This window comes from Amblyomma maculatum, chromosome 1, assembly GCF_055883805.1.
Source record: "Amblyomma maculatum isolate TAMU_Amacu chromosome 1, ASM5588380v1, whole genome shotgun sequence".
Taxonomy (NCBI): domain Eukaryota; kingdom Metazoa; phylum Arthropoda; class Arachnida; order Ixodida; family Ixodidae; genus Amblyomma; species Amblyomma maculatum.
This window is the reverse complement of record NC_139344.1, coordinates 455,031,004-455,042,134: the sequence shown is the minus strand read 5'-3', so window position 1 is coordinate 455,042,134 and position 11,131 is coordinate 455,031,004.

Here is an 11,131-nt window from a genome sequence, read left to right as displayed (position 1 = left end):
GCACCCTGAAAATGAGTATACTGAACCCGTCGCTCGCTCGTGAGACACTCTGCAACGTCTTCCAGTGCAAACTCGTCAATCAAGCGCGAAAGTACCTCTGTGCTACGATCCCTAAATGTACGATGGCTAGTTTTGTCATCGGAGCTCAGTACACAATTGAAATCTCCCAGGAAGACAAGTTGCTTATCCGTTTTTAAATACCCTTTAACAAAATCAAACAAAGCAGCCCTCTCATCAACTACCGTAGGTGCATATATACAAACAGCACGCCACTCCGCCGAGCAAAAACTAAAATCGAGGACCACACCCCGACCCGACGGAAAAGAAGCATGCGACTGCACTACAAGACCCGGCAACTTCTTGACAAACAGGACGCATCCAGCAGAAGTACCGACTGCATGGCTGACAACTGCGTAAAACCGCGACGTGAAACGCTGCACCATGCTCTCGGTCTCTTGTTCACCCTCGACTTTTGTCTCTTGAACTCCAAGTATATCGATGTCATTTTCATTTAAAAGGCGCAGGACTTGGCTCTGCTTCCTTTTCGCTGCTAGACCTCTCACGTTAAGGGTCGCAATCTTTAGTGACAGTACATAAGCCATTTTCTTAGAGTGAAAAGAGGCCAAGAGCATGGTGCTTACCTTTCACGCCTAGCATGGCGCTAGACGCTTTCGTTGACGCCAGAGCCATGAGGTTGGACTGGCAGACCTTGTGACAGGGGCGGCTTTTCGGCAGCTCTCCTGTCCGTTGAGACATTCGGTCTTGGTTTGAAGGTCGCCCTCCTCCCTATTGGCGTTTTTATCGGCGGCTCGTCGTTGCTAGCTGCCTCTGCCTTGCTTGTCTCACTTGTGCTCTCGTCGTGGGCACGCTTCGCAGGGCCTTGGACGTTGGTCGCTCGGCCGCTGCTCTTTTCAAGGGTTTCCTGTCTGCCCGCAGACTCCGGAAGTTCAGTTTTTGAGCTCTCGGCATCGCTCACCCTTTCTTCCTCTGACGGTCCGTTGTTCGGTAGCTTGACCTCCTTGACTGGCCTGCTGAGTATCTCGTCACCGCCCCCCGGGGGCACTAACATGCCTGTCGTTGCTGCTAGCTTTTCAGCTTCTCCGACCCCTTTTGCGGCCTCTTCTGTCTCTGCCACATCCATGTGGTGCTCAGTCATGTCCGCCCTCGCTGTTGGTGCAGTAGCGACTGCATACGTGCGCACGCAATCTTCCTCGGCGTGGCACGCCGGAATCTTACATTCCCGGCGCACATGACCGGTCCCGCGGCAGCGCAGGCACTGCATTGGCCGCCCAGGCACCACAACAAGGGCCAACTCTCCTGCAACTCTTATCTGGTGAGGCAGGTCATCTATCTTAATCCCGGGCTTCAAGTTCAGGAGCACGGTTCGCGTTGTGGAGCCCTTTTCGTGCACGCCCTGGACTCGTCACCGCTCACGGGTCACTTCGGTCACCTCACCGAAAGCCGCAAAAGCAGTTCGGATGTCCTCATCCGCCACGCCATGCAACATCCAGTGGAGCCGTAGCTTCACCTGTTGATCCTCCGGGTCAATGATGATGCACCGTCGACCTTTCACTTGAAGCTCCTTGAAGGCTACCAGCCACTTGGTTGCTTCAGTGCTGCTCAAAGTCACCGCACAGACATGGTTTATTTGGTAAGCCCCCAAGGCCACCACGTCTGGGAGCGTACCATTCTTGCCCAGGGCGTCCCGGAAATCTTCAACCCTGAAGGGTCGCACGCGTACGTCTCCGTGCAAAAAAACTGTGATGAAAACAACACGACCGGTGGGCAGATGCGGCAAAATGAGCTGATATTCCTTATCATCGTTTGCGTTAAGCCTGTTACCGCGGCCAGCCTGGGCCGCAATCGCCGCTCCGCCGGAGCTCATGATTCTGCATCCGTACACGCCGGTGGCCGGAAGTAGAATGACCACTAAACCACCGACGCGCTTATACACAGCGGAATAGCCGGTTAACAGTGGAAGCATGAGGAGACTTGAGGATTGATGGAAAAAGCCAAGGGAGTAGTGTTGACTGTGCAGAGAAAATAATCAAAGTAAAAACATATTGAGCACTCGATGCATGAAGAGCTAGGTGACACTCCTCACTAACTCATCTAAATGAGGATACTAATAATATATATTTATATAGTTTATTTTCTATTTCTGACGCAGTGTTTCAAGAAAATAAATATGCGTCGGCCGGGAATCGAACCCGGGCCACCCGCGTGGCAGGAGAGTATTCTACCACTTAACCACCGACGCTTTTTTTTTCTTTTTTTTTTATTGCCTGATCTGCGGCCAATACAATACATGTTTACATATACACACAATCGTAATTAAAAGCGCTTGGCAACCTTTGGCTAGCACTTGTGTTTAAAAACGCTTCAAGCTAACAAGGTCATCTAACTTAGCAGGGTGGATGTGTAGGCCAGTTGGTGAGACATAAGGAAAATAAGCGCCGGTAACACCGGTAACCATTCTATGCCGTGCATGCATAGTACCATCATCATATCATGCGGCACCCCTCCATCGTTTGATGTAGGGAGAAAGCAGACGCCATATGGTGTTAGCGGTAAGTCCTTTTTAAAGTGCGTTGTAGTATGTCCCACAGAAAAACAGCATCAGAACATTCAAGAAAAATATGATCAATTGTATCTCGTCTTCTACAATGGAAACAGTTTACTGTCCACGGAACAAAAATACCTTTCTGCTCGAGCCATGGTTTCACTGGTAGAGTTGCGGTGTGTACTTAAAAAAAAGAAGCTTTTTACCGAAGGTCGGACTGGCATCCCCTTTACTCTCTTCAATACACCTTTACCTTTACCTTTTGGATACATCAAGCGATACATTGGCTGTGGCATGCATACATCAACAACATCCTTGTACAATTGCCTTCGGGTTACGTCACCCAGGTATTTTACTGAAAATCATGCTTGGGGAAACTGAAAGGACCCAATAACCTCTCAAGGAAATCCGCGCACATTTGATCCCTTAACTCGAGTTGAAGGCACAACAAAAGATGGCACATGATCACACAATCGAATCACGGTCCATTAAAAAGCATCCCCTTTGTCTCGCACGAACAGAAACCTCGAAACCACTTATTTCAAGAACAAGTGAGCTAAACCCAGTCCGCCCCCTTTTACTGTACGAAAAAGGTTCGTGCGGCTTGTGCGCTCCCATGTCGACCTCCATATAAATACTGCGAACACCCTATATAGCTTTTGTATCCTCCCTCTCGAAGCTCACATGACTTGCAGAACATACCAAATTCTTGCGACGAGAAACAGGTTACAAACAGTTGACCTCACGAAGATGGATAGGTCCCGCCCACCAAACTTCGCGGTTTTTTCTTTGAGCTGTTCTGCTTCCAGTTTCTAATATTCCAAGGTGTCTTTATAGTGTTGTAGGGGCACACCGAGATACTTCGTTGGCGAGCGTGACCATTTCATGTTTTCAAAACGTACTCGCATGGGGCCCCATTCCCCATGCCAGATTCCTATAGATTTTTCCCAGTTAATGCTGCTTCCCGTCATCCTGCAGATATTTGTTGCTGCGCTTACCGCGTTAGTGATACTGGTCTCATCAGTGCAGAAAACAGCTATGTCGTCCGCGTATGCTAAAGGCTTAACGTCACTTGAAGAAAATCGATAACCGGTGATAGCACTGTTGGTTATAATGCTTAAACAAAAGGGCTCCAAAAACAAGGCAAATAGTAAAGGCGACAAGGGACACCCTTGTTTAACAGATGATTTTACTTGAAATGGAGTGGTTAATGCCTTATTGACTACAATCCTGGTGAACATGTTAGTATAGCATCACTTAATTCCTTCTATTAGTACCTTCCCGACGTTCACATGTTGCAAGATACTGAACAGGACTTTGTGAGCGACTTTATCGAACGCTTTCTCTAAGTGTAACTGTATCATTGCTACCATCTCACAGTACGCATCACAACACTCTAGGAAAGTTCTAGTCACGTGGATGTTTGAATAGAACGCCCCCTGATACCACACGTTTGGTGTGTCCCTACCAACCTCTGTATTAAGCGTTGGAGTCTTTTGCCTAATATTTTCGCAAAGATCTTATAGTCTGTATTTGCAAGCGTTATCGGCCGGTAAGCTTGTACTGACAACAGCGTAGGAGGATCGTCCGATTTGGGAAACAGCACCATATGACTGTGCCTTAAAGACGGAGGCAATTGCTTTATGCTGTATGCTTCTTCTATTACGTGGTGTAGGACTATAGCGAACTCGTCTTTAAACGCTTTAAAAAACTCGGCGCCGAACCCGTCAGGTTCGCATTTTAGGAAAACGTAGCGCAAAGAAGACAAGGACAAAAAGAGAAGGAAAAACACACGAGCGAAGGAAAAACACACGATTGGGAACCCGTCAGGTCCCGGCGCTTTGCCTGAGTTTAATTCGTCTATTGCACTCACTACTTCTGTAACGGTAATTGGCGCTTCCAAACTTGCTTTCATCTCATCTTCTATTTGCGGCATGAGCCTTAAGAATTGCGTTTCAAACCCTTCTTCCAGTTGTTGCTCCCGACCAAGTAATTCACAGTAATAATCCACAAAAGCGCGTTGTATCGCCTGGTTATCTCGCACAACCTTGTCCCCGAACGTTACCGCTCTTATTTCGTTGTGCGTAGCATAACTTATTTCGTCTGATAAGGAGCGTTTTGTTGGAGCTTCACCCATGTACAGAGTTTCTGCGCGCGCACGGATTACCGCTCCCCTGTGTCTGTCTACGTCGATTATTTCTAATTCGCTCTTTACTTCCCTGATTTCCTTACTGAATCGGCCTGGCGACGATGCTTCGGCGCTTAAATAAAAATCCAACTTAGTATGCAGTTCATTTTCTTTCTTTCTTTTGTTTTTACTCATTACACCGGCACTTTCGATCGCAATCATTTTCGCCTCTTGTTTAAACAATTCCCATGCCTCACTGTAGGTTTCCTGCCTACGAACAAGCAAGTCGTCCATTTTTTTTATTACGTCTTTATTTCTGCTTACCGTAGGCGTTTACCTTGCGGCAGAACTAAGTTGCTTCATGGATGTAGAGGTGGGGGAGCGGTTAAGGGTGGGGGTGAGGGTATGGGTGGGGATGGGGGTGAAGGTTGGGATAGATATGAGGGACCGGTGTCCACTTCTTCCTCGAGGTAGGGTCGTCCCGAGGTCGGCTCCGCGAAGTAATGGCCTGGTCCTTCTTCTTCCTTGAAGTAAGAAAGAAAAGTTCGCCAGAGCCGGGTTGCGTCTGATGGCCCGATGTGCGATGGGGGATCGACCCATGCCTGCAGGGTTGCAGGTCGAAGCCCGCCCAGGGACTTGAGTGCTCTCTCCCGTACTGGGTCAAAAGTAGGGCAGCTCCACAGGAAATGTTCGGCCGTGCCTCTGGCCGGGCATGTCGGGCACTGAGGAGAAGGGTATACTTGCGGTTTTATGAGGTGCAGCTTCGCGGGTGACAGAAGCTGACCTGTCTGGGCTCGGCGAAGGAGTACTGCCTTCACACTCCGGAATGAGCTATCTGGGCGGCGATATAGTTGCTCAGGGTTGGCCAAGTGCTGGAGTATGCTTCGACGGTAGCGTTGTGCTCGATGCCATGTCTCCGCCCTATCCATATGAGGCGACGACGGATGCGTAACGTCCTCAGGAGGCCACGAAGCGGAAACGAATGTGGATCCAGGCAAAGGTGCGGAATGAGCTGCTGCGCGCGCTGCCTGGTGTGCCTTTTCGTTTCCAGTGATTCCTTCGTGTGCAGGAATCTATTTGATAATTAAGGTGTAGCCCTCCTCTCTCAGGCGACGGGCTTGTGTTCGAATAGTGTTCAGAATGGCATAGTCTGCTCCCCCTGCGCGGCATGCAGTGTACGCTGCTTGTGAATCTGTGTAAACATGGTAGGTGCACGGAGCCCGATCTTGTCTTGCTACTATTCGAGTAATGGCAAGTCGTATGGCAATGAGTTCGAGATTGGTAACAGTGTGTTCCTCGGAAAGCCGTTGAACTACCGAGGTATCTGACACAGAGTAGTGACAAGCTATAGCTGCGCAGTGTTGAAACTGAGCGGCGTCTGTGTATAGTTGGATAGCCCCTTCCTGGGCTAGCTTGTGTGACATCTTCCTATGACGTTTGGCGGCAGCTTTGCGCCTTTGAGGATTAGCCGAACTCATATTCTTTGGTAATGGTATACCATCTACTAAGTCAATCAACTCCATGGTGGGGCGGCATACGAAAGTGGCTCTAAATTGTCAACGTTGTAGCCTAATGCCTGCAGGATCTGTCGGCCAGCCGCCGTTGTGGAGAGACGGACTCGCTGGGCTTGCAATTGCTGCTCTGCCAGATCCTGAAGGGCATTAATATCATACCCTAGCAGCTTCGTTAATTTTTCTTTGAATTTATTTAAACAAATGATTCATCATCGAGAATCTGTATGTTGAATTTCCACAGACCCCAGTTGAATTTGGGCGGTTTTCTCGGACCCAGCATCACCATGACTAAACTGTGGTCACTGAAAGAAACGTTTTTAACACCATACTCGGTGCACACAGGTACTACTGTTGCAGATACATAAATTCGATCCAGTCTGGCGAGGCTGCCTCGCTGGTGATAGGTAAACCCTTGTGATGTTGAATTCGACATAAATAACCCTACATCTTCTAGTCCACGGTCGTCAACCAGCTCGTTCAAAAACAACGAACTCGCATCTCGCACAGGCGCCTGCCTAGTTCGGTCTTCGGATCGGCACACACAATTAAAATCACCCATCATTACGATGATCATTTCATCTGTGTTTAGGTGGCGCTCAACTGACTCGAAAAATATTTTGCGTTCACCCTCCTTATTTGGAGCGTATAAACAAATGACTCTAAACTTGTTACTTTGCAGTATAAAGTCACACACTATTAGACGGCCACTGCCACAAGTGTAAACTCTTTCAATGGTTGCTTCCAAGGACTTCTTAACAAAAAGGCCACAGCCACCTGCTGTGCCAATAGCGTGCGAAATGCACACATTGTAATGTGCTCCGAAAGGTTCCACCATGCGGTTTGTTGCTTCCTCGCTTTCAACTTTTGTCTCTTGAATAGCAATGACGTCGAGGTTGTTTTCCATGAAAAGCCGACTTAGTTGATATTGCCTTCTCCGAGTGGACAAGCCGCGCACATTCAGCGTGGCAACATGCAAACTTGTTTCTATGTTCACTGCCATTTTTTTCTCAAGGAGCTCCCGAACCGCATAGTGTTACCTTCGACTTTGGAGCCCCCGATCGACATCTCATTTTCTCCCCCTTGCACAGTCTTTTGCAGCTTACAGTTCTTAGACACGGCGTTTTTTAAATAGCCGCGAGAAGCTGTCCCTGCCTTAGTCATCGTACCCTCGTTGGCGGCTCCAACACTCACTTGGCTGGGGATCACGTCGGTGGCATCACCGACGGTTTCCGCTCGGGTCTCGGCTCGGGCGGAATTTTGGGTGCTACTCTCAAGAACGGCCTTCGGTTGGGCAGAGCTTTCACTGGTGGCTCCTCGTTGGCTTCGTTTCCTTTGCCGTGCACATCGTTGCTACTGTCAGCGTGAAGTCGTTTCGTTGCTGTAGGCGTGGTTGACATCACGACGTCTCCACTTTCCTGAGTTTTCCCAGGCGATGCACAAGTAGCTTCGCTCCTATTTCCCCCATTCTCTTCCGCAGCGTTTTTCGTCGCAGGAGAAGCTTCCGATATACTTGTTTGCGCGTTAACTGGTCCTTCTGTTTCAGCAGCAAGTGCGGCATCCTTGTCTGCAGTAGGTGGCACGCTCCCTCCACCAGCTGCTTCTTCTGCGTCCACTTGGTCCATGAGATGTTCTGCCTGGACTTCGTTGCCCGCTCTAATACCTGCTACATTGGCATACGACCTAGAGCACATAGCTTCTTCATAGCCGTATCGCTTGCACATGGCACAGCGAGGCACTTTACACTCCCTCCTGATGTGCCCTCGGCTATTGCATCTCAGACATAACGGTGGGCGCCCCGGTGCGACTAGTAGTGCCGTACTTCCAGAAATGCGTATTTGGTGAGGCAAGTCCTCCAGTGCCACACCGGCCTTTATCTTGAGGTCTACAGTGCGGGTAGAGGAACCTTTGTCTGCCATACCCTGAACGCGCCAGCACTCCCGAGGCAGGTCAGTTACTTTGCCGTATGGGGATAGTGCCACACGAATATATTCGTCAGGGACGTTATGAAGCACCCAGTAGAGCTTCAGCCGCACATCCTGGTTAGCCGGGTCGATGACATGGCACCGCTTTCCTTTCACTGGAACATCGCTAGCTTCCAAAATTTTTCTTGTCGCTTCTGGGCTGTTAAAGGAGTATAGACACCATTTTTTGAAGCGTCGGAAGGAATACGATTGCTTTCCTGGTTATACAGAGATGCTCCCCAAGCAATCCCAACCTCGCACGTTTCCGCGAAGATATTTTAATTTGATTTTAAAAACAAGCCAGGCAAGTACTCCGTTTTTCAAAACCCATTGGCATCGACATCTCTGTGACGAAAACGTGTACATAGGTAAACAACATGACGTCATCAAACAACTGTGACGTGGAGTCGGCAAAGCAAAGGGCAGTGACGACACATGGCCGGAATCGAACAGCGCCGCCGCCGCTTCCGGCCGTGCCCTGAGAAAGAACTCCGCTTCTGCTCGCCTTACTCGATGGCTTCTTCGTTGGTGCATGTTACAATTACCTCGCCGGTGTACGTATGGAGACTGCCTGCTAAACTCAGGCCCCAACAGCATGCCTGCACAAGTGCAGGGCTTACGGCAACGGTGCCTGTCGATGGCGCGCCGGGAACGTACAGTCGAGCGCGATTTGAAGGTTATCGCGCGAACGTCGACCGGGAACATGAACGAAAATAAGCTTGGAAAAGCGTTTCGAAGTGGTTGAGGTAAACAGGGAGGTGCATAAGCAAGTTTTGGCAGGCCTTTTCAGCGAGATGGCGTTCATTTTAACAGAATGGTGGGAGCAGAGATCGGCTGGCGCCTGGCAGGCAGGGCTGTAGCTTTTTTAGGGGGTCCGCGAGGACTCCGTGCACAGAGGTAGTTAGAAGTGAAGCAGAAGAAAGTGTAATAATGGAGGCTCAGCCCCCAAAAATGGCAAAGAGTATGTCGAGAAAGAAAAGTAAAAAAAAAATTTAACACTAGGATCAGCTACATAAACTTGCAAGGAGGTAGAAAAAGAACGAAATGGCTAGAGATAGAACAGCAGTTGAAGGATGACCAAATAGGTGTGTACGCACTTTGCGAGACTCATCTCAGGGATCTAGAAGATCTGCCGTTTATAGCAGGCTACGCCTGGGAAGGGTGCAACAGAACGAGAACGGAAAAAAAGGGTGGAGGGGTAGGTATGTTGATACACCAGGGAACAAATTGGCAAAGAATTAAATCATCTTGTAAAGAACATATCTGGGTTTCAGGAACAATTGCCGGCATAAAGACATGGCTAGGGGTAGTTTATTTGGGATCAGGACATCAATGCACGCAAGAAAACAGGGATCTTGTTGAATGTCTCAGTGACGATATAAGCCAGTTTGGAAATGGGGCCAATATTATTCTACTGGGGGAAATGAACGGCCACATCGACGATCTGGATGGATACACGGATTGTAACGGCAAGCTAATGCTAGATTTCTGTGAGCGACACGATCTAGTTATAGTAAATAGAGAAACAAAATGTGAAGGCCAAATCACGTGGGAATTCCGCAACAGGCAGACGACCATTGACTATTGTCTAATGTCACAGGAAATTTATAGCAAGGTCACAAAAATGGAAATAGACGAAGAAGGGGAGTGTAGTCTGGGAAGTGATCATAAACGTATTAGTCTGCAGATTGGGCCCTTGATGAAAAGAGAAATGGAACTTAGACAAAACGTAAACACAAAATTAAACGACGATCAAATAGCGCAGGTAGCAGCAGACATAGAGGAAGCAATAGAGAAAAGCCCCATGGAAGACTGGAATTATGAACAGATAGAACTACTCATAAGGAGGAAAATTCAGGAGGTTAAAGTAGCAAACCGCTGGAATGGAAAGAGGAAGCCACGGAGCTGGTAGAATAAGGAAATCAAGGAAGCTCTTGAACAACGACGGGCTGCTTCAAGGGAACACCGAATGGCAAAGAAAGCACAGGTATCTCAGGAGGAAATCGACCAAAAATGGGAATCATATCGACAAAAGAAACTTCAAGTGCAGGCCCTCGTCCAAAGTAAAATAAGACAGTCCACCGATCGCTGGATGGCTGATATACACGATGCCTCAAGAGGCGGAGCAAGAAAATTCTGGAACCATATAAGCTGGCTAGGGAAGAAGAATCAAAGAAAGTAGGATCGGATTCAAGATAACGCGGGAAATTGTTGTGAAATTGAGATAACGCAGTGAACTACATTACATCTGTTATAGCCGAGTCATTTAAGAGTGACGATAGGGTAATCTCCTCAAATCAGGAAGCAACACAAGGTAGCAGAATACAAAGCAGCTTAGAACTGACCCATCTAAACTGGAAAAAGGCCGAAAAAAATATTCCTAAAAACACATCTACAGGAATAGATGGAATTCCGATCAAGCTGATTAATGAACTCGGTCCAAAAAGTAAGGAAACGTTGTTAAAAGCTCTGGAAACAGTCATAACGAATAAACAAATTCCGGACAGCTGGCGGCAGAGTAAAATTAATTTGATTTATAAAGGGAAAGGAGACAGGATGCACATAAAATCCTACAGGCCGATTACCATAACATCTGTTATGTACAGGTTAGCCATGCAGGCGGTGAAATTAAAGGTGCAAGCATGGGCAGAAAGTTACAAGATACTCGGAGACCTTCAGAACGGCTTTAGAAATGGCAGGCGTTTAGATGATAGCCTGTTCGTGCTTACCCAATGCATCGAAATATCTAGAGTGGAAAATAGACCTTTGTATTTGGCCTTCCTGGACATAAACCGGGCGTACGACAACGTAAGCAGGGAACTCAAGTGGAACATATTAAAAGAAGGTATCGGTTATAAGATAATAGAGTTCTTACAGGAAATATACCGGGATAAAAAAGTAGAAATTACGTGGGAAGGGATAAGAAGTACGGAGGATGTCAAAGCATGCAAAGGATTAAGACAAG